The sequence below is a fragment of the Lissotriton helveticus genome, chromosome 2_1 (genome assembly GCF_964261635.1).
Source record: "Lissotriton helveticus chromosome 2_1, aLisHel1.1, whole genome shotgun sequence".
NCBI classification, from domain to species: Eukaryota; Metazoa; Chordata; class Amphibia; order Caudata; family Salamandridae; genus Lissotriton; species Lissotriton helveticus.
In genome coordinates this window covers 1,785,519,518-1,785,547,371 of record NC_136059.1, presented here as the reverse complement: position 1 = coordinate 1,785,547,371, position 27,854 = coordinate 1,785,519,518, and positions in this window count along the sequence as shown.

Here is a 27,854-nt window from a genome sequence, read left to right as displayed (position 1 = left end):
GAGCGGTTACTAAAGCGGGGTGGGAGTCTGTGGTGAGCCATGTTTCCGTCAAGAATACTATATCCGGCATATATTCTTCTAGAAGTAAGGCAATTTCCGCTCTGTGTTTTGGCAGAGATCTGCAGTTTAACAGAAACATGTGGTAGTCATGTATCAGATCGAGGGCCGGCTTAGGTTTGAGGCTGGATTTGCATGTTGAACAGATTTGCGGGATGTCTTCAGCATGAAATGGATGCGATCGGCAAATCGTGTTCGGGGGCCTAAGACTGTGAAGAGTTTCGGCACTATAGTACCTGGGCTCTTGAGGCTGGGATATAGGGGGTGTGGCCCTTGGCCCGGTCTCGGCGTGGACGAGCGCAGACAAGCTTGCCTTAAGCGCGCCTTCGGCGCGCAATCGTCGCGCCCGCTGCGCTCGTCCGCTGCGCTTCCGGTAAATACACATGTTTATAGGGCAGAGGAGGGGTATGGTGGGCGTGGCCTCAAGTGGGTGTGTCCCGTTGCTGGGCGTGGGTGATGGCGACAGAAGTTAGTCTGCGATTCTCCCTCTACAGCGCTAAATCCGCTGTTGTGAGGGTGCCTGCACCAGTGAAATCGAGTGCCTGCAAGCTAGGTGAGTGAGTTAAAATTCAGCAAATTTTTTAAAAACAAGGTGGCAATATCGAGCGCAAGTATACTACTCCCGGCTGAGCCGCAGGAGGTTCCAGTGTTAAGCATGAAATACCCCATCCCTGTGAGGACAGGCGGTTGTGAAATAGGGGCGTCACTAATCTCCAGTATGTCATTTTTAAGAGGCTCCCAAATGTCATTTTGCCTGGATGCAGAGGGTTGGGTTGCAGCATGAAGGTCACAATTAGTATTACAGTATGTGAGGCAATTGAGCCAATCTTTCACTGTGGGGGAGGCCCTACTTCCCCATTTGTGAGCTATTTCCCTCTTTGTGAGCAAAAGGGCAATGGACGTGAATTTGCGCTAAGTATGGGCGAAATTTGCGAATTCGCGGTCCGCAAAATCGTGCGAAAGCAAATTTGTGATCCGTATAATCCGTTAATTCGTGTGAATTTGCGGATTTTTTTTGCGTGTTTGCAGGATTTTTTGCGTATTCGCGGACTGCTTGCAGCGCACCGACCGCGAGGTTGCCCATGCGGTCGTACATGGGCGCGGCCATCTTGTGCGCATTGCGTATTTCCGTTTCCGGGCGCTATTGGCTATCTCGCGTTGTGTGCGGCGCGCTATTACGAGTTTGCGCATGTTTTTGCGTGCTCGCGGGTCCTCAATCGGCGCGGCCATCTTGTTTTTCATTCATTGCTATGGTCCTGTGCATGCTTTTTGAATCCTGCTTGAATCTTTGCCATCCTTTCTTTCTTTGAACTTTTGTTTGCTCTTTTTTGCTCATTATCTAACTCTCTATTTGTCTAGATCTATATTTTGTGTTTTTTTCAACTTTTTGTTACTTTATAACTACTTTTTTGGTTTAGTTCTCTCTCATTTATTTTTTTCTTCCCCCTATTCTTTTCTTCTTTCGGCCAGGACCATGGCAAAGGGAGCCGGCAAATCAAAGGGGAAGGGTCCCGCACCCCGTAGCCGGCTCCCTTGCGGGCGATTGAGGGGAGTTGATGTAGTGGCCAGGGAGGATTTTACCGCGGTGGAGGTGGCCGCCCTGATATTTTTTGTTCAGCGCCACCTCCCTAAGACCGTGGCAGCAGGGGCCAGGCCCGGTCAAGGGTATGGCCTCCGGGAGCGTCACCGGCGGTGGGATAGGGTGTGCCGGACCATGCGGAGGGAGTCGGGGGTCCGGCGCACCTACGACCAAGCGACGCACCTGTGGGACGACATCCTCAACCGGGAGCATGACCTGCTCCACCTGCTAGGTGTGGAGATCCCTGGCCTTGGTGAGTAGCTATTTAATAACAACTTTGTATTCTTCTGCTCTGTGTTATATTGCTAATATATGTTTTTCCGGAAGAGCAAGAATGCTGCCTCTTTGATTACATTTGTAAAACACCCCTAGCAGTGTCTGTGAGATTTGTGGACTTTTTAGTCAAGCCAGTGCATGTCAGACATTTGTGGCATGTTGTGGCACGTGGAAGGGGGCAAGGTTTGCTATGAAAGAAATCCATTAATTTGTGGAATAAGACTTTGGGAATGGTTGTGTAAGAAAACTAAATGCATGGGCCAAGTGCCAGAATGAGAGGAAGGAAGGGCTCTTTGTTTATAAATAACGAATATCAAGTGTTGATTTGTGGCATGTAAGCAGAAAAACGGCTTGGAAACAGATAAAGGACATCACCCTTTCTCTAAGACACAAAAGCTTTGGGCTCTAACATTCTATGCAGAACAGATGGTGCAGGGGCAGGTCCCAGGGGCTATGAGTGCTTTTTGACAAGGGTTCAAACCCCAGTTGGGGAAAATCGATTTTTATATTCTTTTCCATTTTTTTTTCTATTTCACCCAAATGAAAGATGCCCTTTTGTAAATCTCCCCTAGCAGTGTCTGTGAGATTTGTGGCCTTTTTAGTCAAGCCAGTGCTTTTCAAACATTGGTGGCACGTGGAAGGGGGACCAGGTTTGCATTGAAAGAAATTCCTTAATTTGTGGAATGAGACTTTGGGAATGGTTGTGTAAGAAAACTAATTGCATGGGCCAAGTGCCAGAATGAGAGGAAGGAAGGGCCTTTTGTTTATAAATAACGAAAATCAAGTGTAGATGTCTGGCATGTAAGAAGAAAACAGCATGGAAACACCCTTTTTACAAGACACAAAGGCTTTGTGCTGTTAAAATCTATGCAGAACAGATGGAATAGTGGTATTTCACATGGGCTATGAGTGCTTTTTGACAAGGCTTCAAACCCCACCTCGGGAAATTCTTTTTTTGTATTGTTTTTTTTTCTAACAATTTATTTATTTTAGCAGAGTGAAAGATAGTCCTTTGGAATTCATCAACTGATAATCATGAAAGACCATGTAAAAAATCTGTGGCATATGTCACATCAGCTGTGGCATATGCCACATGACAGGGTGACACGTGTCACATGCCAGGAATGGGATCCAAACCTTACTGCAAATAAACCAGCCACATGGTGTCAGTCACGTGGATAATATTGCAGACGATCGCACGATCTTTAAAATGTGATCACCTCACCATAATACCTAACATTTCATGGGGATTCGTGTTACTGAATTGCAAAACGTGCCCTATTCCTGCTGTTGCTTATAATGATAACAAAAATAAAATAGAATAGGACACCTATAATAAAAGAGAGCTCTTGGTCTCAATAACCCCCTGTAATACGAGAATCAGAGCGTACTGGGTCACATTCACCAAAACCCACAGAGATCGGGTGGTTACATACAATAGAATTGTATGTTAACGCCTTATTTGAGTCCTGAACAGCTATGGCATATAGTCAGCATGCTGGTGAAATCGGAGCATCATATTCACGCAGTTGGAGCCCCAGGTGCTGGGTGCAAAAACCCTATGTGAACCAGACACATAGTGTCAGTCACTGGAATATTATAGCAAACGGAGACGCCATATTGCAATGGTGGTCTCAGCATCATAGCATTAAGGATCGAGTGGGAATACATATATGGAATAGCAGGTTATTCTAAAACTACAATTCTTTTCCAACCCGTGCAATTGTGCATCTGCAAACGGAAACGACACTGCTTTTCCGAAAGAAGCCAGAGTCAAGATTCATTCACGGCATTTCCACAGCGGCTGTGTTTGCCCATCCTTTGAAAAATAGATTCCGCAGACATGGCTACAGAGCACTGTCTCCATCACGACAAAGAATGATTTGACCAAATAGTAAACTCTTGAGTGGCAAGTAGTGACACTGGTTGAGATTGGCTGATCTCGCAAAGAGATAGTTTGTGGGCTCCTGAAGAGAACCCCAACATTAACTAAGGGTGTTGAAACACGTCAACCAGTTTCTCGCCAAACAGTGGTTATTACATGTAAACCAGTCCCTGTTTTTTGCATTAATTACATTGGTTGCAAATTGATCAATAGAATGTACCAAAAAAAACAGTCTGGAATTTTTTCTTTGTTGATTGTACACACTGTTTGTAATTTACCCTGAATAGAAGGTTAAAGCGCTGTAAATAGAATATTTCCTGCCGGGGTTTATGTGTATTATTTGTCTTAAATGTGTCATGTGTGGTTGAAACGTAGTCTTGATTTGACCAATTTCTCTCCAAACAGTGGTTATTAAATGTAAACCTGTCCCTGTTTTTCACAATAATTACGTTGGTTGCAAATTGATCAATTGAATGTACCAAAAAAAACAGTCTGGAGTTTTTTCTTTGTTGATTGTACACACCGTGGATTATGTGCATTGTTTGTCTTAAATGTGTCATGTGTGGTTGAAAAGTAGTCTTGATTTGTAGCTCAAAGTTATTCTGTTTCATGTCATGTATTTGTGTATAATTGTAATGAATTCCTTCTGTGTATGTTGTGATGGTTTGAATATTGAAAAGAAGTTTTCGTAATGTAACTAAAAGAAAAACCTTTTGTCTAAACAATAAAGAAATAAGGATTGATAACGTTGGGCCACATTGAATGATTTCCTCTATCCCATTATAAATAATATAGAAAAGGAAGATCAGTATTGGCATGTTATACCTCAGCACTATCCAAAGGTCAAAGTGTAAATCATGTAAAAGAAGTATGACATCTTGGTTCATTCCCATGTTGTTAGGGAGAATCCAAAGATTAGACCTGTTGACTTTGTCAAATGCTGATGTCATTCTCATTTAAATCCCTTGGAAATGGGTCACCCATGAGTAGGACAATGATACAGTCTAAAACACTATTAGCCACCCCACTAAAAAAGGACGGTTGATAACTTTCGAGAAGCTAGAACTATTCTTTAAAACCTCATTCTAGAGTAGTTTGGTCCATGCTTCCTCTCTAATTTTGTCAGAAGAGTAATCTCTGCCCATTCGGGTAAGTCTATTGTTTGCTCCTTGGAGGCATTTCACAACTATTTCCCACCTATTTAAGGTGGAGCAAAGGCTGAGACCTCCCGGAGACTTATACTAAGAAGCCCTCTGAAAGTACAGGCTGGTAAATGGTTACCTTTCCTGACAATTTATTAAACGTCCAACTTTACCACTGAATTTTTAAGAACTATTAAAATAGTTGTTTAATTATTTTTCTAGCTAGTCCTATTTCTGACGTACACTAATAGTATTTAAAATCTGTACCCTGATTTTTTACAAAGGAAAGCTAGTGTAAATAGATGTTTTGGGCCTTGTCACTGTAGAGACATGGAGGCATACATTTTTATAATTACCCAATTTGAAATACCATGCACCCTGTGTTGTGGGTTACATGGGCTACATGGGGATCACTTACTAATATTTTTAAAGGAGGTTTTTACCTGTAAAAAGCATCATTTTAGTGACTTAAACTGCAGGTTTACACAACAACAATCAGGTTACAAAGGGAAGGCCTGAAGCCATGTTTTCATTGCTACTATAGAGGATGGCACAATACGTGCTTTTCACTAGTGGCATTTTCTACACGATATACAAGGTAACTTATAGGGAAGTTAAATGTGGCAATAAGGAATAAGCCAATGTACCGGTTTTTAAAGTGGAAACACTGGCACTTTACTACTGGTTGATAGGGGTAACGTGCACAGAGTTCTAAAGTCAGCAAAAATATAGTGTCTACCAAAAGTCTAAAATTTTGAAGCGACCACACAGAAAAGGCAGATTTCCTAAAAATATAATGGTGATTACTATATCAGGGCAATGCTTGTGTTGATGAATGAAAGAAAGAACATGGCTGAGGGGAATAGAAGGGAAGGATGCTGAGGAGCAGAAGTAATATGAATGGCAGTAAGAACAGTGTCATTGGCAAGAGCGATTTGGAAACTGTGAGGGTAAGGAATATTTGGGGACATATTGTCAAACATAGCAAGTTCATCAGATAAAGTTTAACTTTGGACTCTCGGAAACAAAAGAAAAGAGTTTGAGACACTGGTGGAATGAATGAGCAGGCTATTGGAAGGATACATCAAAGATAAGAAAAGGAAAGCAATGGGCAAAGATGGTAAAGAAACAAAATTGAGCAAAGGTGTCCTTTACATAGGATATCTGGGAAAGGGAGTTTGAATTTGCTGTTCAAAAAGAGAATTGAACTTCAGTGTAAGTAAGTACATTTATTGTCTGATTAATAAAAACTATTACAATATATCTTAGTACATGTCACACAACAATATATTGAACACAATCAAAATCAAACCAAGATTAAATTAAGTGCTTGGCTACTATCATACCTTGTCTGAGAAGGGAGAGGTTTACAAATTCATTAAATCTTTAAGAATTGACTTCTAAAACATTATCAATATTTAAAGTTTAGTGCAAAGTAACGCTAAAGTGCTTCAATATTTACAGTCCACTAAAACATTGTAAAATAAGACTAGCATTAGCGCCTAGAAAAAAATAAAAACATATCTTGTCTAAAAAAAGCCAGATATTTATTTAAGGTTTTTATAGAGCGCGTAGTAACCCTAGAGCATCCCAGCGCTAGAACCTGGTAATCAAGAGGGGGTAACAGCGGGAGGGAAGCTCAGGGAAATAGAAGAGTTTTCAGTGCTTTTCTAAAATGGAGGAGGTTTGGTTCAGTTCTCAGTTTCCGGGGGAGACTATTCCAATGTTTTGCTGTGTTTACTGAGAAGCGTCGGCCTCCAGATCGGGCTCTTTTCACTCTATGGACGGTGATGAAGTTCTCATGGTTTGACCGGAGTGACCTGGTGGCTTTGTAGGGGATGATGAAGTTTTTGAGAATGGGTGGACCTTTGTTATGAAGAAGTTTGTGTGCCAGGCAGAGGGCCTTGAAGACCACCCTTTCTCTGACTGGAAGCCAGTGAAGATTGTTCAAGGCTGGCTTAGCTGATGATCTGGCTGGGGTGTTAGTAAGAAGTCGGGCAGCCACGTTCTGGATTCTCTGTAAGGTGTTAAATGTGGCTTCCGGGGCACCCAGGTAGATTGCATTGCTGTAATCCAGCCTAGACAAAATGAGGCCCTGGATCAGCAGTTTCCGGGAGGTGAAGGGGAGCAGGGGAAGCACCTTCCTGCATGCCCTGAGAAGTCCAAAGCATATTCCCGCCGTTTTATTTGCTTGGGTTCTGAAGGTCAGATCTTTCTCAAGCCATACACCCAAGCTTTTAACCTCGTCTTTGGGGGCAGGGGGATCACCTAAGCAGGTGGGCCAGATGTTTGGCGGCAGAGAGGGCCCTTTTTGTCCAAGCAGCAAGATTTCGGTCTTGGACCCATTAAGTTTCAGTGCTGAGGTGTTCATCCAGCCATGGATTTCAGTGAGACAGCCGTGGAGATTGGAGGCTTCTTGGTGAGGATGAGAAAGGGTCACCACCAGCTGGGTGTCGTCAGCGTAGTTGATAATCGTCACTCCAAACGCGGTGACCAACTCCTCCAACGGGGTCATGTAAACATTGAATAACGTCGGGCTTAGTGATGAACCCTGCGGTACTCCACAGCGGAGGGGGACAGCAGGGGAGTGGCTGTCATTCTCCCAAACTTGGAAGGAACGGCTGCTGAGGAATGACGTCAGCCACTTCAGGGCCAAGCCCTTCACTCCAATGTCTCTCAGACGCTGGATTAAAACCTGGTGATTGACGGTGTCGAATGCCGCACTAAGGTCCAGGAGGATCACTGCCACTGATCCTCCTGTATCTAAAATGCTTCTGGCCTTCTCCACTGCCGTTAGGAGGGCGGTGTCGGTGCCCTGGCCTGGGCGAAAGCCTGTCTGGGAGTTCCTAAGCAGGTTGTTAGTTTCTAGGAATAGTGATAGCTTTTTGTTCACTAATTTCTCCGTGATTTTGCTATTTCCTGGGAGGAGGGAAATTGGCCTATAGTTGGCTAAGTCCTTAGGGTCCAATGAAGGTTTTTTCAGAAGACCTTTGACGACCGCTGCTTTCCAGCTGGGAGGGCCTTCTCCCTGTAATAGAGAGGCATTGATAAGGGCCGTGAGCGGAGGGATCACTGTGGAGGCCACTTTTTTGAGGAAACGCAATGGAACCGGGTCGCTGGGGGAGCCACTTTTGATTGTGGCGAGCGTCGCGGCTACCTCTTCTGTGGTTACTGGACCGAAGGTATCGAGGGAGGGTGCCGGGATGTCAGGGGGTAGGCTGTGACAGAGAAGAGGGCTGAGACTGTCATCGCCTGTGCAACCGATGTCGATAGTAGGTAGAGAGGCGAGAATTTTTGGGATTTTCTCATCAAAAAATGTTGCAAGTTTAATACATTTGTTTTCCGCGGCTATAGGGTCCAGGGGTTTCGTAGGGGGTTCTGGGGGGTGGAGAAGTTCTTTTAGAATGGTGAAAGTTTCCTGAGCGGAGCAGGATGCGTTTTTAATTCTTTCCTCGTAAAATGAGCTCTTGGTTTTATGGAGCGCGAGCTTGTAGGTTTTTAAGGAAGACCGAAACGTGTCTTTCTTCTCTGCTGACTTATCTTTCCTCCATGTGCGTTCAGTCCTCTTGCATTCCTTCCGTAGGGTATTAAGTTCAGGGGTGTACCATGGGGTGGGGTTAACTCTCTTGGTTTGTTTTAGGGCACTAGATCGAGGTAGGAGGCAGTCCAGTGATTGGGTGAGCCAAGCATTAAATTCAATATCAGCAGTTATGGGGTTGTGAGTGGGGGGAGGGGTAGATTCCCTGAGTTTGGCTGCCCATTCTTCTGGAGCAAGTTTGTGCCAATGCCTGATGGGGGTTCTGATTTTAGGCAGTTGGGGAGGAGAAGTATCAAGGTGCCATACAACGGGGATCAGGAAATGGTCTGTCCACGGAAGAGGGAGGTGCGTGCGGGTTTTAAGGTCAGGAATGTTTGTGAAGATCGGGTCCAGCAGCTGGCCTTTGTCGTGGGTGGGCTGTGAATTCATTAAGCAGAGACCAATAGAGGAGAGGTCCAGCAGCAGTTCAGCTGCGGTGGTGTCAATTGGGTCCAAGAAGTGGAGATTGAAGTCTCCTAATAAAAGGAAATTAGAAGAGGTCGTGGCCTTAATGGTGACATGCTCCATGAGCCTGCTGGGGAACTCGGCAAGTGGGCCTGGAGGGCGGTACACAAGTAGGCCAGACAGAGACGTTTCTGGCAAGATTTGTACGGTGAAATGGCAGCTTTCGCAGTCTTTAATGTTGCCGTCGGCAATTCTGCAGGTAAGGTGATCCATATATATTATAGCTAAACCACCTCCTCTGCCACACGGTCTATTCAGTGAGCAGATTTGGTAGCCGGGAGGGAGGGCATTGACAATATCAGAGCCATTGTTAGAAGTAAGCCATGTTTCTGTAAGAAACAGAATGTCAATGGCATGCTCTAAAATAAGAAGGTTTAACTCGTGGGCATGTTTGACAAGCGACCTGCAGTTGAGAAGGCCTAGATGTAGGCCCCGGCGTTCTGTTTCCGCGCGAAGGGCGTTGCAGAGGCTACAGCAGGTAAAGAGGTTATCTCCAGTATAGATGTAATTACAGATAGGATTTTTATGGGGATTCAGAACCAGAAGACTGTCTCGACTATAGGTGAGGTCGCGCCTGGGAGAAATGGGCATGGTGACCGTGCCTAGGGCCATCTGGGCCCGGACGGGCCCAGACGGGCTTGCCTTAGGCGCGCCCGCTGCGCGTCCGGGAAGTGCACATGTTTTTATACAGAGGTTAGGGCGTGGCCTTGTAAAGTGGGCGTGGCCTGAGGACAGGCTCGCTCGCTGATGGCGGTAATGGCGATTTCCTATCACGTGGCAGCGTTCAATTCGGCTGCACGGGTGTCAGGAAGTGAGGATAAATGCCCCAGCAGAACTAACAGCTGAGGGATTAGTGCGTAATTATCAAAATCAATTCACACAATTTAAAAAAAAAACAGATTTACGAACAAAGCTCCCGGCTGTGCCTCAGGAGTACAGGATCTGAAATGGGCTGGTAGTCAGCTCTTTAAGTAGGCGTGGGGGGCGTGGCCTTGTAAAGTGGGCGTGGCCTGAGGACAGGCTTGCTCGCTGATGGCGGTAATGGCGATTTCCTATCACGTGGCAGCGTTCAATTCGGCTGCACGGGTGTCAGGAAGTGAGGATAAATGCCCCAGCAGAACTAACAGGTGAGGGATTAGTGCGTAATTATTAAAATCAATTCACACAATTTAAAAAAAAAACAGATTTACGAACAAAGCTCCCGGCTGTGCCTCAGGAGTACAGGATTTGCATATTCATTAAGATAATCTTCTAAAATATTGTCAACCATTGTCAACCATTGTTCCAAATTTAGGGCAAAGTAATGTCAAGGTGCTTCACTAAAACATTGTAAAATAAGACGAACATTAGTTCTTAAGACAGTATCAGGAGTAATCAACAGAGAATGCAACAGGAGCTTAGAGTCAACTCGATATAGACATTGTAAACTGCAAATCCAAGAGTCCAAGAGTTATGTAGGTTGGCACTAAAGTGGTTATGTTATTGGTGCCATCAAGACAGTATATTAAAATAATGCCAATTATGTTCAGCAAATGTTGCAAGATAATAATAAAGTGCCTGGAGCTGATCAAGTCATTCCTCTCCTTATTTCCAGGATTAAACAAATGTAAGCATTCCCTAAAAGTTGGCCATGTATGTTATAAGTTCAAAATATTATCCACCAGAATGAAGAACTGAACAGATCAACAAATTAAAGGAATTGATCTGCCTGATGAACAAAGCATGAAAGCCTGATGGCAGGTTCTCACACCTACTTCTAAGATTAGTGGTTTTAACAAAATTTGTTGTGCTTGTAGTAGGCATGAGCAGACACAAACTATGTGCAATAAATAGTCTACAACAGTCTGTTGGCCATTGTAACACCCACCTTAGTGTACCACCCTGAACCGCCGCCAAACCTTGTGGAGGGAGGTGCTGCCTACCGGTTCACACACGCCGCCACGAACTTCACCTGGTTGCTGGAGGAGCTGCCCTCGCCCGGTCCGGGATCCACCGCGTTGCTGCTCCTGTGTTCACGACTTGCAGCACCCGCTCCGCGGGTGCCGCTGCGCAGCAGTCGGTGAGGGGCAGGTCTCAGCTGTTTGCAAGTCGGACTCCCGGAGGAGGAGGATCCACTGAGAGCAGTCAGAGGGAGCGCGCCAGCAGGGACTCGTAAGACCAGGAGTCCCTGCTCTGCACAGGTGTGCACGGCCACGCCCCCTGACAGACACGCCCACCCACCTGCAACGCCCCTTATTACCAACGTGCAGGGCGCCAAGCGGGATGCCGAGCGAAGCCCGAGCAAAGGGCGGGCAGTCTGTGGCAGTCAGGGGCAGACAGAGGCTGGGCTGGGCCAAGTCTCTTTCATCCAGCCCTGGGCCCTGGTGGGTTGCGTGTCATTCCCTAAAGGCGTACCTCTTACCATGTCAACCCGCTCTGGTAAATTACTGAGGAGTGAGGGCGAAAGGGGAGGTGCTGTTGGGAGCCCAGTGATTGGAACCATGGACCGTTTTATAACCAGAGTGGCGGCGGTCATTGATAAGGAGATCGCTATGTCTGAACGCCGTCTCTCTGAGGTCTATCTCCCTTCTAGACGCTCCTCACTGGGGGCTGTAGCCCAGGCCTTGTCACCGGCCTGTGAGCGGGTCCAATCTGTGCCCCCTGATGTCCCGGATGGCTCTGTAGATTTCCCTCAGATGGTAGAAATAGGGAAAAACATAGAAAGGTTGGAACATCTGGTTGCGCTTCTACCTAGTGGCGTTGTGGAAGAGGGTGGCGCAAGTATTTCGCATTCACCTACACCCCCAAACATAGGCACAACTCAAATATTATCGCCAACTCCACCCGTTCCCAAAAAAGTAAACCTAGCTGGGGTGCCATCTGTGTATGACTCGAGTGGGCAGAGTAAAAGGGCCAAAAATAAAAGGGCAGCCAGCTCTAGTAAGGGTAGGCTGGTGAGACAGGCCACGCTCTACAAGCGACCGAGGAAGCCTCTTGGGCAGGGCGGGAAGGACGTAAAGGGGTCCGTCCCAGAGGATAAGGCAGTGGTGGAGGGGGGCCCTGTGGACACACCCACGAGTAATAATAATTGTTCGTCCCCTAGTAGTAGTGCTGTTAATGTCTCCACATTTATTGACCCCAAGATTATTGACAGCATTATGGAGAGGGTAAACAGTCTCTTGATGCCCCTGTTGACCCAGGTTAAGGGTTTGGGGGCTAGAATAGATAAACTAGAGCAATCTACCCTCGACGGCTTTTTCTCACTTAAATCTACAATTAAACAGCATAAAAGAGTGAGTGAGAAGCAGGCCATGGGACTAAAGGGGAGTGTGCCCCCAGTAGCTTCCTTGCCACTACAGGCGGATTTTAATCCTCCAACTAGGGCAAATAAGGTAGATACTAGCAAAGTGCAAGTACCAGTACCTGTAATTCCTCCCCCACCAAAAGTAGGGCCCCAACACAAGGGAATGGAAACATCTTCTGAGGTTGCCAAAAGTACACCAAAACTAACACCCCAATTGCAGCCCCCGACAAGTAGAGGGACGGTAAAGGTTAGCCAAGCCGCTGGTACACAAGACAAAGGCAAGAGAGCAGCGACAGAGATGGTCGCCAAAACTGCCCCTCAACCTGCAGCCCCAGTTGCTACCTCAGTGGCCCCCCGCAAATTCCCACGGAGGACCCCCCCCATAAATCTCCCACCAGATTGTCATCCTTTTGTTGCTGTACTAGTAAACGTTCCCCCACTGAAGGAAGACCAGTTGGAGAATCACCAGGCCCTCAAGAATAAGTGTATCCACTGGCTAAAGTTAAACAAGCCAATCCCGAGTGGTGTGGATGGGCTAATTCTAAGTGTTCGTAGAGTAGGGTGGGTAGGACAAGGAAAAAAAACACAGGAGGGGGATTGTGTAATAATAAACTTTCAAGATCCCAGAGTGGTGAGCTCCATCTGTGGCCCTATAAAAAATATGGATGTGGTAGGGGTTAAATTAGTGGATCTAACCTTTTTTTATCCCAGGCCAATTGTTATGTCGCCCTGGGCGGGCCCTAGCACATCTGGCTTAGGCCAAAACCGGGACCCATGTTGGGTTGGGGGTCTTGGGTACAACGGGTTGAACCCCCTGTGGGGGTCAGGGAGATGTTGACTGGAGGGGGGTGATACGAGGGAAATTGTAGTTTCTGACATGGTAACTGGCAATAGAATAGGTTTAATGATAGCACCACCACCCCGAATAGTCTCACCTATAAGTACAGGCGACAGTGGGTTGGTAGACCCTCTGCCCATTTCTTTGGACTGTAATTTGCCTGTTCCCCCTGTGAGGCCTGTGGACAGGAGTGATCTCGAGGTCAGCGACACATCAGCTGTGACGGACCGTGTTTTCAAGGTTTTCAGCTGGAATGTCGCAGGGATCGCGAGAAAGTTGGCCCTCCCAGACTGGAATGCTTTGGTTGATGAGCATGCCATATGCATCTTCCAGGAGACCTGGAGTTTGGAGCCGATACATAGGGTGGGATTCTCCTCCTACTTTGTGCCTGCACTAATCTCGGAATCAGGGAGAGGACGCCCTTTGGGTGGCCTGCTCATATGGGTGGCAGCTTCCCTAGACTGCAGAATAGAGGAGTCTCAGACAGGCTGTCCAGATATTCAAAATATTATTCTAAGAGATTCCACGGGCCGTACATTATTGAATATTTATAACGTGTACGCCAGAGGGACTAAGGGCGGGAGGAAGTCCATTGTATTATCTCTTCTGGAGAGTCTTCTTAGTACAACTTCACATAAGTTGTGTACCCTGGTCGCGGGAGACATGAATTGTACGTTCGAGCCTTTGGGCTCGGATGTTGCCGTAGACCAGGATGAGGAGGACGCTAAGATAGGGATCCCAGCCCTGGAGATTCCACCCATTAGGAGATGGTCAGAGGTGGCGTTACAGTTATACACCCTGAGTATCGAATTAAATCTAAGGGCAGTGAATGGGAGGACAAACTCAGATAGGGGCGGGGCTCATACCTATAATAGACCAGGACACACTTCTAGAATCAACTATATCTTATTAGATATATGTCTGTGGAGCCAGGTGAGGGACATGGTTGTGATCCCGACGGTCGAAAGCGATCACAATCCACTTTCCTTGACCATGGTCCAGTGGTGGTGTTTTTTTAAGAAGGGTCTCATTAACCCCACATTAGCTCCCCTTGATGAGTCGGTAGTCTCACTCTGTGGAAGGCGTCTAAAATGGGCTAAATTGGTCCTTTCGGAGGAAAGGGTTGGAGAAATATCAACCCTTTTAGATCACGCATTGTTAAACCTGGGGTCCCTCCCGGAAGGGGTGGGTAGGGCTTGCGGGGTCTTTGTCTCCCTAACAGAGGATCTGACAAATGTGTTTACCATCCCCTCGAGCAAGGTAGGGAAGAAAGGAGGTGTAAAGCAAGGTAACGGGTGGTACACACAAATATGTAGGGTACACAAATCAAGACTTGTAGAGGCAGTGAAACTCAAATCCCACCCTGATATATTGGAAGCAAGGAAGGCTTATAATAGATCCCTCAAATCTGCTAAGAAGGAGTGGGAAGAGAAATTTTGGGAGGACCTACTTGTTGCCAGCAAAAGTAAAGACTCAAGGGGTTTTTGGAACCTCGTAGGCTCCCGGAACAGGCCCGACGAAGTTATGAGACCCTGTAATATCCCCCCACAAAGCTGGGTAAAACACTTTGGGGCTTTATACCTCCCGGCGGATGGGGCACTAAATGTCAGGGTGCCCCCCCCCACTAGTATCTGAACCTCACGGCTACAATCTCTTTTCAGCTCTAGAGATTGAAAAGGTAATTGGGTGGGTAGCCCCACGGAAGGCAGCAGGCCCAGATGGCTTACCGGGGGATCTCATGCGGGCATATCCAGTGGCCTGGGGAAGGGTTATTGCAGCACTCCTCAATGATATTATGAAGGGGGGGCCAGTGCCCGATTCCTGGAAAGGGGCGGTGGTGGTCCCTATCTACAAAAAAGGATCCAGAGAAATCCCAAGGAACTACCGGCCCATAAGCCTCATTGACTCCACCCAAAAGATAGCAGGTAAAGCTATACTTGGTAGGATTCTTCATTGGGTGGAGGAAAATAAAATACTATCAGACTTCCAGGCAGGGTTCCGGGTAGGAACAGGGACGATAGAGCAGGTGTTTAGGCTAGCACTCCTTGGCTGGAAGGTGGTGGAGCTAGGCAAGGGCAGTCTATACTTGGCCTTTATAGATCTGAGGACTGCCTTTGACATAGTTCCTCGGTAGGAGTTATGGAGGGTGCTTTATGGGTTGGGATTGCCTCCCTACATCTTGTCCCTCCTTATTAGCCTTCACGCTCATACCTTTGATCAGGTTCGCTGGGGGAGAAATGGAGAGTTAACTGAGAAAATCCCAGTGTCTAGGGGTGTGAGACAGGGATGCGTCCTAGCGCCCACCCTCTTTTCACTATATGTTAATGGGGTGGTGGAATATCGTCAGCAAGAACCAGCCGACGCTCCTTGTCTCGGGGGAGTGCGGATTCCAACCCTACTTTTTGCGGACGATACGCTCTTGATTTCAAAGACTCCGCAAGGCCTCCAGAAGTTGCTAACCCGTTTCCAGAACTTTTGCATTTCAAGGGGCTTGGTAATCAACGTGGATAAAACTAAGTTTTTAATTCTAAACCCTCCAAGGAAACTGGGCCGCCCACCTATTCTCAACTCTGTTCCCTTGGAGAAAGTATCCGAATTTGATTATCTTGGAATACGGATTACAGATAGCATGAACTGGTCACCGCACATTGCCAAGATGGTCTTGAACCACAAGAGAGTAGGAGGTGCCCTTCTGAGGGAATTCCGGGCATCACCGAGGAGGTCGCTTGCCCCAGCAATTGACATTTACAAGGCTAAGGGAGTAACATCAGCCTTGTATGGGGCAGAGCTGTGGGGGCATTGCTGCCTGGATTCCCTGGCAACAGCAGAAAGCAAGCTTTTGAAATCTTTAATCGCCCTCCCTCCGAGCACTCCAACAGTGCCTGTGCTGTTGGACACAGGTTGTAAGAATATCAAAGACCAATCCCGGCTTCGTCCACTCCTTCTATGGGCACGTATTTGGAGGGGTGAAGAGCTAAAATCATACGCTGAAGGGTTGGCTGAGATAATGAGCCTGGGCGGTTGGGCGAAGATTAAGTGGTTGAGAGACACCAAAAAGCTTTTGGAGGAACTTGGGCTGGGGGACTGTTGGTCATCAAGAACGGCTCCACCAAAAGATGTTCTGAAAAGATTATACTGGAATTGGGTTGCGGATCAGCTAGTTATAAATTCTAGTCATTGTAAATCTACAGCTGCCTTTTTAACAATAAAAGATGTAGTCGTTTACGAACCTTACCTGGACCTAATTACACTTCCAGCTGATCGAGCACTGTACTTCAAATTCAGAGTGGGCTCCCTTCCAGTAGGGGCCCTGGTGTCAAAGTGGAAATCGGGTGCCCACATGTCCCCCTTTTGTGCCCGTTGTACCACTAGGACAGAGTCTATACCGCATATCCTGTTTGAATGTCCGGACTATGCTAAACCCAGGAGTTTTTGGCTCAAACCCCTTTGTTGCAATATGGGTACGCGTAGTTATCCGGTAGCCCTTCGCATCCTAATGACGGACACTTCCCCTCCCATTGTTTGTGGTGTAGCCAAATTTTTAAAGCATTTTTGGTTTATTCGTTGCAAGAGATTGTCAATAGCGGTTTAATTCTTTTTTAGCTAACTTATTCTGGCATCACATGTCTTTTTATCTTTCTTAAATGTACATTCAATATTACTTCTTAAAATGTTTTTTCTAGTTTTGTAAATGCTGTATTTTGTGTACGCTTTCAAGATATCTTGCATATCGAATAAAAGCTTCAACCACTTCTAAGATTAGTGGTTTTAACAAAATTTGTTGTGCTTGTAGTAGGCATGGGCAGACACAAACTATGTGCAATAAATAGGCTACAACAGTCTGTTGGCCATTGTAGCACCCACCTTAGTGTACCATCCTTAATCCAATACCTGTTGTATCTTAGATTGAGAAATAAGTCCATCATATGAGTCAGAAAGTATGACCTTAAGTGAAGCTGATCCTCAAGTTTATTAAAATAATTTATCACAGTCCAAGCATGCTTTTTTACTGCTAAGGCCTCTTTATCCACAATAAAAAGTTAGACATTTTGTTGCTCGGGTTAAGAGGGTCTTAAAAGAGGCTTTAGTTATTTGTAAAGGTTCAGGTGGCTGGTAGCCAAAGGTGTTGTAGGGCACTGAACAGTAAGATCCCCAGGAACTTGTATAACCAGAAGTACTAAGTTCCTGCCAACATAGATTTGCTCAAGAGCCAGGTTCAGATAACAACAAGCAGTAAAAACACTTTAAAAAGAGGCCTGTCTCACTAGAAGTTGGCGTTGTAGGCCAAACTCTTGGGCATGTTAACTTATCTTGCAGTGTCTTAAATGCAAAGATAGAGTAGGCTGTTTTTCCCTCAAGAGGTTAAAGTGATCTTTAAACGAGACCCTGTCATCAAATAGAATGCCTAGATTTTTGTAAGACCTGACTGACTCAGTGGACTTCCCCCTTACTAGCCAGACACAGGATCTTAGTCTGAAATGCCCTATTAACATTATTTAGGTTTCTTACTGTTCGGCTCCAGACTATTAGCTGTTACATATTTGTTGAAGGACTCGATTAACTGCTGTTGGCCTACCTGTATATGGCTGAATAATATAGCATTGCCTGAGTATTGTAGGTATTTTACATTACAATTTGTAAATTTGGAGGATTGTGAGTTAACATTGTCCAAATGCTTAGGTAGGTCGGTCATAAAAAGTTTGAATAAATACGGTGTAAGCACATAACCTTGCTTTAGGCCACTGTAGGTGTTAAATCACCTGGTCAATCTGACACCATCCCCCAACTTCAGGTTAACCCTTGTGTTGGTATGTAAGAGGATAATCAAGACAAGAAGCTACGCCGCACACCCCATGCTGCAAGCTTTGACCCTAGCAGCTCACGTGGAACAGATTCAAAGGAAAAAACAGATGTATCGTGTGTGGGGAATTTGAGCATTTACAAGGGGGGCTGTCCTCACTTCCTGCTTCGCCAATCAGCCACTGAGAGATGCCATTTTTAGACAGTGCGCTCTCTAGCTTTCCCTGGCTGCCAGCTTATAAATAGGCACGCTGCGCGGATGCGCCCAGCGGGCGCGCCGCTGGCGCGCCTAAGGCAAGCCCATCTGCGTCCGTCAGCGTCCCGGTAGCAGCCAGGGCCAGTCACTCTGCCCATTTGCTTACCGGCACCCGGTAGAGGGTGTCCTATTCCAGGGAAGCACTTTGGGCTCTCCACTTCCCTGCAGGTCACAATCACTCCCAGTTTGACTTGGAGGCAAGGATAATATCTGTGCCGCATGCGGTTTCTGTTTACGCCCAATATCTCTCTCTCTCTCCCTCGCAACTCTCTGACTCTTTGTCTAAGCCCTCCAAGCCGCAATCTATCCTAGCAGCTGTGATTAATGTGCGCACTTTAAAAAAGCATCACTGTGATGTGTTTGATATCCTCTCTGACAGGCCGTCGACCTGTTGTTTATCACAGAAACGTGGTTGGATAAAACATCCAACCCATTTGTTACCCTGGCCATTCCTAAGGGATTTAAAATCACCGGGGCTGATCGCCTGGTGGGGAGGGGGTTGAAGTGGCGATCATATATAGGGATAAATGGGACCTTATCAGGGGCTACATGCATGCATGGGGTTACAGCGAGGCTTTGGACTTCAGTATCAGGTGTCCCCACATTTTTCGTTGGGAGGCACGCTGATTTATCACCCCCCGGGACCTGCTAGGTCCTTTCTGCAATCCTGGGGCGATGCGTTGACAACCAGGGCCCTTGGATTTCCACAATACTTGATGTTGGGGGATCTGAATATCCACCTTGACCAGGCTGATTTGAAAGACACCCTTGCTTTTGGTGACATTCTCCAGCTTGCCCAACTGTCACAATGGGTCACTCACCCCACTCATCAGGGCAGTCATATCCTCGACACTATATGTTCCAATTTCGCTATTATGGCCGAGGATCCCTTGCCAGTCACCTGGTCAGATCACTCCCTCACCTACTTCTCCTGGAAGCTAGTCTCAGCCTGCCCTGCTGGCTCTGGCTCCCGGAAACCAGCTTTCAAAAAAAGTACTCCTTCCGAATTTGCTTCGGTTCTGGTGGCAACTAGACCTGCACTTACCCCGGACCTCAATGGGAGTCTTGCGGGCTTTACTAATTGGTTATCCAACTCTATGACCATGCTTGCTGTTCCAACTTAGTCTAGGTTCTCGAGGGAATCACCTTCTATCCCCTGGTATACTCCGGACCTGCGGGTGCTTAAACAGGAGTGTAAAAAACTTGAATGGGCCTGGTGCCTAAGTGATTACTGCCAACTGGCTAAGGCCACTCTCAGGGGTAGACAAAAAATCTACTATGCTGCTATCAAACAGGCAAAAAAGCAATACTTTACAGCCCGCATTGAGCAGGCCCGTAACAACTTCAAGGAAATTTTCCAAATAGTTCAAAGTTTTAAGTCTCCTGTGGCTCAAGCGTGTGCTCTCCCGGCCGCTGAGGGCCGGTGCAATACTCTATCTAACTTTTTCTTAGATAAAATACGCTCAATTCAGACGACCTTGGCTTCTCGCCCTGGCCCTCCTTCTGTCCCTCGGCCTATTGCCATACTGCCCGCTGCTCCAAGGCACGCTTTGCGAGCCTTGCCTTCTGTGGATCTGCCGAGCTCTCTCAAAATCCTGAAGGGCTTGAAGTCGGGTTTACCAGCGGATCCCTGTGCGGCGATACTGCTTGCAGCAGTCGCAGAGAATATTTACCCTGAAGTTGATTCAATCGTAAACACCTCCCTCCATGAGGCTAGGGTACCAGTGGATTGGAAACAGGCAAAAATCCTTTCCCTTTTAAAGAAGCCTACTTTGGACCCTCTGATCCCAGGGAACTATCACCCTATCTCCTTCCTGCCCAGCTTAGCCAAAGTCTGTGAGAAGGTGGTCTCCAGACAACTTACGGAATTTGCTGAAGAGTCGGATGCCCTGCCCCCTGCGCAGTCTGGGTTTCGCTCCTCCTACAGTACCGAGACAGCGCTGATGGAGATCTCCGAAGCCATCAGTGACTGCTTTGATGCCGGTGGGAGAGCAGCATTGGTAATGTTCGACCTGTCCGCAGCATTCGATACGGTCCTGCATGCCAAGCTGCTCACCCGACTCACCAAGATTGGTGTCTCTGGCACTGCCTGGGGCTGGTTGAGGTCCTTCCTTGAAGTCAACAGGTTTGGTTCCACTCCGCAGTCGGTCACCACAGGTGTCCCACAGGGGTCTTCCCTTAGCCCCCTTCTTTTTAATATTTATGTTACTCCTCTGGTCTATTTAGCCAAGGAGTTGGGGGCTAAAGTGATGGCATATGCTGATGACACCCAGCTCCTCTTTACATGGGGTAAGGATGAGGACTCAGTATCCTCCGTACAGCAATGCTTGTCTTCGGTTTTTGAGTGGCTTGTGGCGGCCCAACTCAATTATAAATGAAGACAAGTCAGAGATCCTACTCTAGGGTAACTTTCCCTTGACTTCAGAAACGCGATCTGGCCTCCTGGTTTCCCTTTACCAATTTCTAATGGGGAATATGCTAAAAACCTAGGAGTGTGGTTTGAGGATAACCTCTCCATTTTTGCTCAGGTGAGAAAGATCTCAGGCAGCTGTTTTAGCCTCCTCAAAAAACTAAGGAGTTTTCTTCCTCTCCTTCCTAGGTCTGCCAAAAAGATGGTCATCCGGGCTTTGATCCTGTCGCGATTGGATTACGCTAATGCGCTGTACATTGGCGTCCCTGGATATTCCCTTAATAGATTTCAGGTTATTCAGAATGCGGCCGCTAGGCTGCTCTTGGGAATTGCTAAGAGGAGTAGTGTGCGTAAACATCTCCACACCCTCCGCTGGCTTCCCGTGTCGGATAGGGTCAAATTTAAATCTCTGGTCATTGCTCACTGAGCCCTTTATGCTTATGGGCCCGCCTATTTACAGAAGCGGTTCTCCTTTTATGTCCCGCTGAGACAACTGCGATCGTCTGCCCTCCTTCTTGCTCGGGTGCCTCGGTTCTTCCGCCAAAAGCTGGGTGGATGTTATCTGGCTGTTAAGGCTGCCCAGGCTTGGAATGCCCTCCCATTTCTACTATGCAATACTCGGGACCCGTTAGCCTTCAAGAAACTATTAAAAACTCATCTGTTCCCGTAGATGTTGGTTGTGCAGTTTAGACATTCTTATTGGTTCCGCGCTGGGACACTCCTCGGAGTAGCTATTGCGCGCTATATAAGCACTTAAAAATAACAATAACAATAATGTAACGTTTTTTTGCCTTTTTTTAAATTGCTCTCTCAGCCATTAGAGTAAAAGACAGTAAATTTGTAGTTGATGATTAGCCTTTTCATAATTCCAATTGGTAAATAGGGATTATGTGATGCAATTCGGCCCACTCTTCAAGTTCTTCAAGTAAACATGATGCAACAACCTTCGCCTCAACATCTGTTAGAGCATTAAGTCAATAGGATCGCTCTTGTTAATGGGCTGCAATATGCTCCCGTGCCATGATTCTGGGACTGACCCCGTCAATGGGAACTCATTATATAGAGGAGATCTCTGACCACGGGTCTGGGTTGGCTCTAAAGATGGCAGTGGAGAGACCGTTTGGGCCCAGCACTCCATTTGATCTAATCCTTCTAAGAAGAATTGATACCATTTCCTTTTTTAAGGGCTCAGTTGATGATTTTATTTCTGTGTGAATACTCAAGCTCATTGAAGTATATTAATCTATGTCAACGTTCTTGTCCTATTTACCATTTAATATATCCAGGGCCAATGTTTTCCAGTGTGCACATGAATGTACCAGTAATTTGGCACGCACACCACCAAGGTCAGAAATGAAATCCTCCCAGACAGAGTCAGTGATATTAGCACTATTAGCCCTGCTGCCACCATTTCCAGGTCATTATTAATTCCCAAAAACTTCTTGATGTTGTTTGTTTTACTGGCATGATACAATTTAGTCCATAACTCCTCATTATATGCCCTTTTTGGCTTTCACATTTCTTACTGGTATACCCTTCTCAGGGATTTCAGAGTTTTTTTTCGAGAAGAAGTTGTTGATAAATGCGTTTGCCGGAAGGCTGTTGTTGCTCTATTGAGGGCTTTCTTTTGCTGGTACAGCTTGAACGAGTACCATATGTTGTGGGTAGTTACCATAGGAATCCCTATTGAAGATTTATATACTTGATCAAAACTGTTTGCTCTCAGTTACAGAACGAAGCATCCACCATGGATGCTTCGTTTTGTAACTGAGAGCAAACAGTTTTGATTTGTTTTTCCGCAAAGCACATTATTTCAGGCTATTTCCGTAAGTGCCAGAGTAGCCTTTTCAGGATATAGGAAGTTACCATTTGATGAAGAGTATTGGATTTCGTCTTACAATATGCGGATAGCTCTAAAGTTACAATTTGAAAGTTGTGATCACTTTCAACTCTTGGTTTGACATAATGCCCCATAATACTGGGGGCCAGGACCTTAGAAATAATGGTATAATCTATTATAGAAGGGCGCTTGCGATTTATAAAAGTTGGCACAGTTGATAGTTCATTTGGGGGTTTGTCGTTCAACAAATATCAGGCCTACTTTTTATAAGTGATCACAACAAGACTGAGCTACGGCACTACATGAATTATTAGTTGTCTTCGTAATAATTAAATGAGTATTGAAATCACCTAAAATAATTAAGGTTATAGATGGATATTAATAAGCAAGCGCTTTGTTAGTTTCCCAGACAGTGGAAAGCTAAGTCAACTTAATCGATTACTTTGTACTCAGATTAATATTCAAAAGAATAATTGTGGTATGGACATGTAGATTTATATACTGCAGCCGGGTCAATTGTAGATTAATCTCTTGGACCTTGGTATCCAATTCTAAGGCTATATATATATATATATATATATATATATATATATATATATATATTGCACACACAGAGTTAGCGTGCTTGAGCCTCTTGGACGGCGGGCTCGCGACGGTGTACGCCAGCCCCTAATATACACACACTCCTGGTCACGCTTCTTTGATGAAAAACCAGAGTCGGAGCCCAATTGCATTACGATGCTGTCAGTTTATATGGCAGAGCAAACCCAACGCGTTTCGAGATCCGCCGATCTCTTGCTCACGGGTGGGGCTATGCAGGTACTGACAGTCATTTAAAGAGACATGGTGTTTACAAATTGTGCACGTGTGTATAAACATAAAGAAAATACCATTATAGGCTAAGTCTGTTCGTTGTAAACATAGTTTCATGTAAACAATTGTAACACTTCCAAAACAAAATTGGGAATTAATTAGGAAGCCACATTCTTGACTTGTTATTCAATTATAGGAACAATGGTCGTATTCAAGAGACAGACTAAATATTTGTACTGTCCATTTAACCTGTGCCCATACGCCAGCCATAATGTGCGGTACTGTGTTAGATTCACACAATTCCCCGAGTCATTGTTCATGTATTGTATTGCCCCAGTGGGCCAAAGTCCATCAAATTAATCAGAATTGACTTCCAATAATGCCCATGTGGGCGGTGGTATCTCCCATATCCTGTAACGGAAAGAAAACAAGACTGTAGCTATACTATTGGATATTTACATTTTTAGATCAGATTAGATTTTGTTTTGGAAGTGTTACAATTGTTTACATGAAACTATGTTTACAACGAACAGACTTAGCCTATAATGGTATTTTCTTTATGTTTATACACACGTGCACAATTTGTAAACACCATGTCTCTTTAAATGACTGTCAGTACCTGCATAGCCCCACCCGTGAGCAAGAGATCGGCGGATCTCGAAACGCGTTGGGTTTGCTCTGCCAAATAAACTGACAGCATCGTAATGCAATTGGGCTCCGACTCTGGTTTTTCATCAAAGAAGCGTGACCAGGAGTGTGTGTATATATATATATATATATATATATATATTAAAAGCCCTGCGTTTGGAAAAGCATTGTAAAGATGTACGAGTGGCTGAGTAGAAAAATTCCTTGTATCCAAGAATTTGTGGTATTAAATGTCTTCCATGTTTCCTGGAACATTAGTATTTCAAAGTTCTGTAAGAAAGATGTTGTATCTTGTGCTGGGTCAGGGAGGATCTGGCCAGGCAGTTCGGGCTGGACTGTTGCCATGGAGAGCAGGTTCAAGACTGATTTGCATATGGCTGGGTCTAAATTGGATGGGTGTGATGGGCAAAAACACAATAAATTAAACCCAGATCTGTGACTTGGGGTAAATGTTTGATTTGTTCAGCATTCTATATATCACTTTATCTTTTTGCTTTTGTCAACCTAGGTGTGAAAGGTATGCCCAAACGTGAGTCCTGTGCTCACTGTGCCACTGGATTAAAGCTAGACTGGCTGATGAGGGGTGATACCCTACAACCTATACCAGGATGATTGTTTCTGGTCTAGGGAGGACCTGGCCTGGCAGTTCAGGCTTTACAGTTCTCATTGGAAGCAGGGTCAAGACTGATTTGCATATGACTGGGTCAAACTGGAGGGGCGTGATGAGCAAAAAAACTATGGATTAAACATAGATCTGTGAGTGGGGATGAATGTTTCATTTGTTCAGCATTTCATCCATAATTTGTTCTTTTTTGTTCTTGTAGCTTGATCTTTCATGAACATATACTTATGTACAATTTGGCGGAGTTATTCAACCATCAATCCCCACCCTATGATTTCGCTTTTGTTGAGATGATTGGAAGCCATGTCCAATCCTCCATTAGAACTTGCCTCTTTGGCATTTTTTTTCAAGTATGTGGACCTGAGATTGTATTGTAATTTTAAGGCCTTATGTTATTGCAGTTTTATAGTTATGTATCTTGTTTGGAGCTCTTGGTTGAGATTAGGCCTGGGAGGAGTTCGCAGAGTTTAACTACGTGGAACTCAGTCAAGTGACCAAAAAACTTTGCCACGCTATGCGGAGTTCCGCAAGAGGTGGAGTGCATTTGGTCGCGCCATCCGCACTGATTTTAGTTCCCGGTGTTTGTCCTGCGCTGGAAAATCAGCATGAATGGCACCAAGCACAGTGCAAGAGGGCGCTGCTTCTTCCTGTCGCACGATGTTCTACTCGAGCGACAGCATCCTCAACGCGAACGGAAGGTTTCTCAATGTGAGTGGTTGTGGCCATCCACATCCACCCGTGTTGAGAAATCTTGCATGGAGATTTTTATTAGCCCTTTTGCTTTAGAGAAGGTTAATGAATTTGAAGTGTTTGACACATAAGGGAATTCACATTCGTGTTTCAAAACTAGTGGCACAACTTTGCCAGCATCTACTTTTCCAATCGCCAAAATGACCTGAACATTTAATAACTTGTCTGCCTCCCCAATGTTGATTTTATCACTGAAGACCAACGGGTTAGATTGTCCTTAATGCCCCTGCACACACTCCATCTAAACCCCTGTTGGCCAAACTTCACTGGCTTCCAGTGAAACAGAGGGTAATGTTCAAGACGTGCTGTATTATCCATAAGTGCCTTATAGGGAAAGGCCCTGACTACCTGACTAAACAATTTGGTGTATATGTTCCCTCTCGATCGCTTAGATCAGGAGATCAAGAACTCCTATGTGTCCCAAGGATTAAGAAGACAAGGCAAGGGGGCAGGGCCTTATCTGTTGCCGGCCCTAAGCTATGGAATAATCTCCCCAGAGAAATCAGACAATGCAGGGAACACCTTCCGTTTAGGAAGAAACTAAAAACTTTTCTCTTCCAATATTAGGTTATCTATATTAGGAAATAGGACACATGAAAGAACCTGCTTTGCTTAAAATGATGCCAAGGGCGCGGAGATACTCCTTCGGGAGTCGATTCCCAGCGCGGTATAAGATTGCAAATAAAATAAATAAATAAATATTCAAATCATCATGGACTTGGCAGACACTTTGCCTTGATTCCAGTATTGGTGCAGGCTTAGTTATTTTTTGTGAAGGCATGATTTTAACTTTATCTACAAGGGTACAAACTATTTTTTGGAGGTCTGAGAATGTATTTATTATACTTGCACAAGTGTAAGTGACTAATTGATTGTCTGTATCTGATTGGGCCTTAATCACTAAATTAGTCAGTTTAAGTAATTTAGAATCAATCTCTGCAACACAGAGAGCAAGATTGTTGAATAACTCTATTTGTATGTTCAATTTGTCAGAATTAACATTTAATGCAGCAGTTATCACAACCATAGGATTAAACATATTCCCCCAAATTCTTAAGAGTCCTGGCTACTCCCCTCGGTGGCGCCTAATTCCAGCATTGAAACATTGTCAAATGTATTTTCTGCAGTGTAAGAGTCAGATTTTAATCAAACTGTTTCCTTCCAATTATAGAACTTGGACTGAAGGGATCAATGTCAGGCTTCTTGTTGGACTAATCAATGCCTGATACATCTTGAACCTCATGAAAGCAGTTAACACTTAATTCACTCTTATCACAGGTATTGAAATTGGCAGGGACATCACTATGGTTAAGAATGCCTGTTTGCTTGAGTGTAAATCAGGTGCAGGTGGTAGTTCAATGGCGGATTTATGCATACTTGTATCGCGGACGACAGTACCAATAGTTCTGCTGCCTTCCTTCAGTGCCACTTTCTGAGGTTTGTGTGGACTTGAACCTTAACAATTATCGTATGAGAACCTGACTCAAAAACTGGTGTTGCAACATCATCTACTGGTTGTATGCTTTTATTACATGCTGAATTATGATTAATTGATACCCTGCTAACATGAACCACTTCCTGTGAGGTTTGACCATTGCTTGAAGTTGGATAAAGTTTTACAGTACTTATCTCAGACATATTGGTGGTAGTTAGCAGCATTTAATCCACTTTAAGTGATTTTTCAAGGAATCTTAAGTAATCCACAATAGTGGGTTGAGTGGCAGCCCCGCTACTGTGCTTAGGGGAGGCCCCCATGATTTCTAACATTGACAGTCCCTTGGCTTCCCGCTATGAAGGCATTTTAGAGCTGAGAGGAGACTTCAAGGTCAGATACTAATGTAGAATTGCCCCTTTTCATTCTTCTCCATTTTATTTGCTGTTGTGGGGTCCCATGGGAATGCCAAGACCTCATTATTAGTTCCAGTGGCATCGCAGAGGCTAAGGCCGACTTTTATGGAACTACTTTTACAAGTCTTGCTGCTTTATGGGGGTACAAATATATACACAAAGTCATGTATTGCTTCTGGGCCACTAACCTCGTCTTTGCCATTGCACTTTTGTTGATGATATTTGCTTTTTAGCACAGCAGCCTAGCTTGCATGTCCGCTGAAGTCGCTAAAGTTAATTTTGCCTTTAATCCTTAGTTGACAATATATGTCGACAGTATATGTTGATAATATATGCCTTTTGTCACAGTGGCCTGTCCTTTCTGATTTCACGAATGTCAGGGATAATTTTTGCCCCTTAGACCCATTAGAGATGTTTTCAGTCACTCTCCCCCTGGTATCCTGCTGCTGGTGAGGGTGAGAAGGATGAGGAAGAAGCGGTTCTAGGCGTGCATGGGCTGCATGTCGCACTAAGTGCTGGCTCGCCTGATGGCTGTAGTCATGCTCACCCCCCTGGTGGGCCACCCGCTGCTGGGGGACTCGCCCCATGCACACCAAACAGGCCAACAGGCACTCAGCACACGTCCTCTGATGCCGGTTCACACTACTCACTGCTGCTGGGCATGGTGACAAACCAAGCCACCTTGATGAAATGAGGCAGCAGGCTACAGGCTGCAGGTGGGCGATGGGCGAAGGGGCAGACCAGGGGACTTCAAAATTGAAGGCG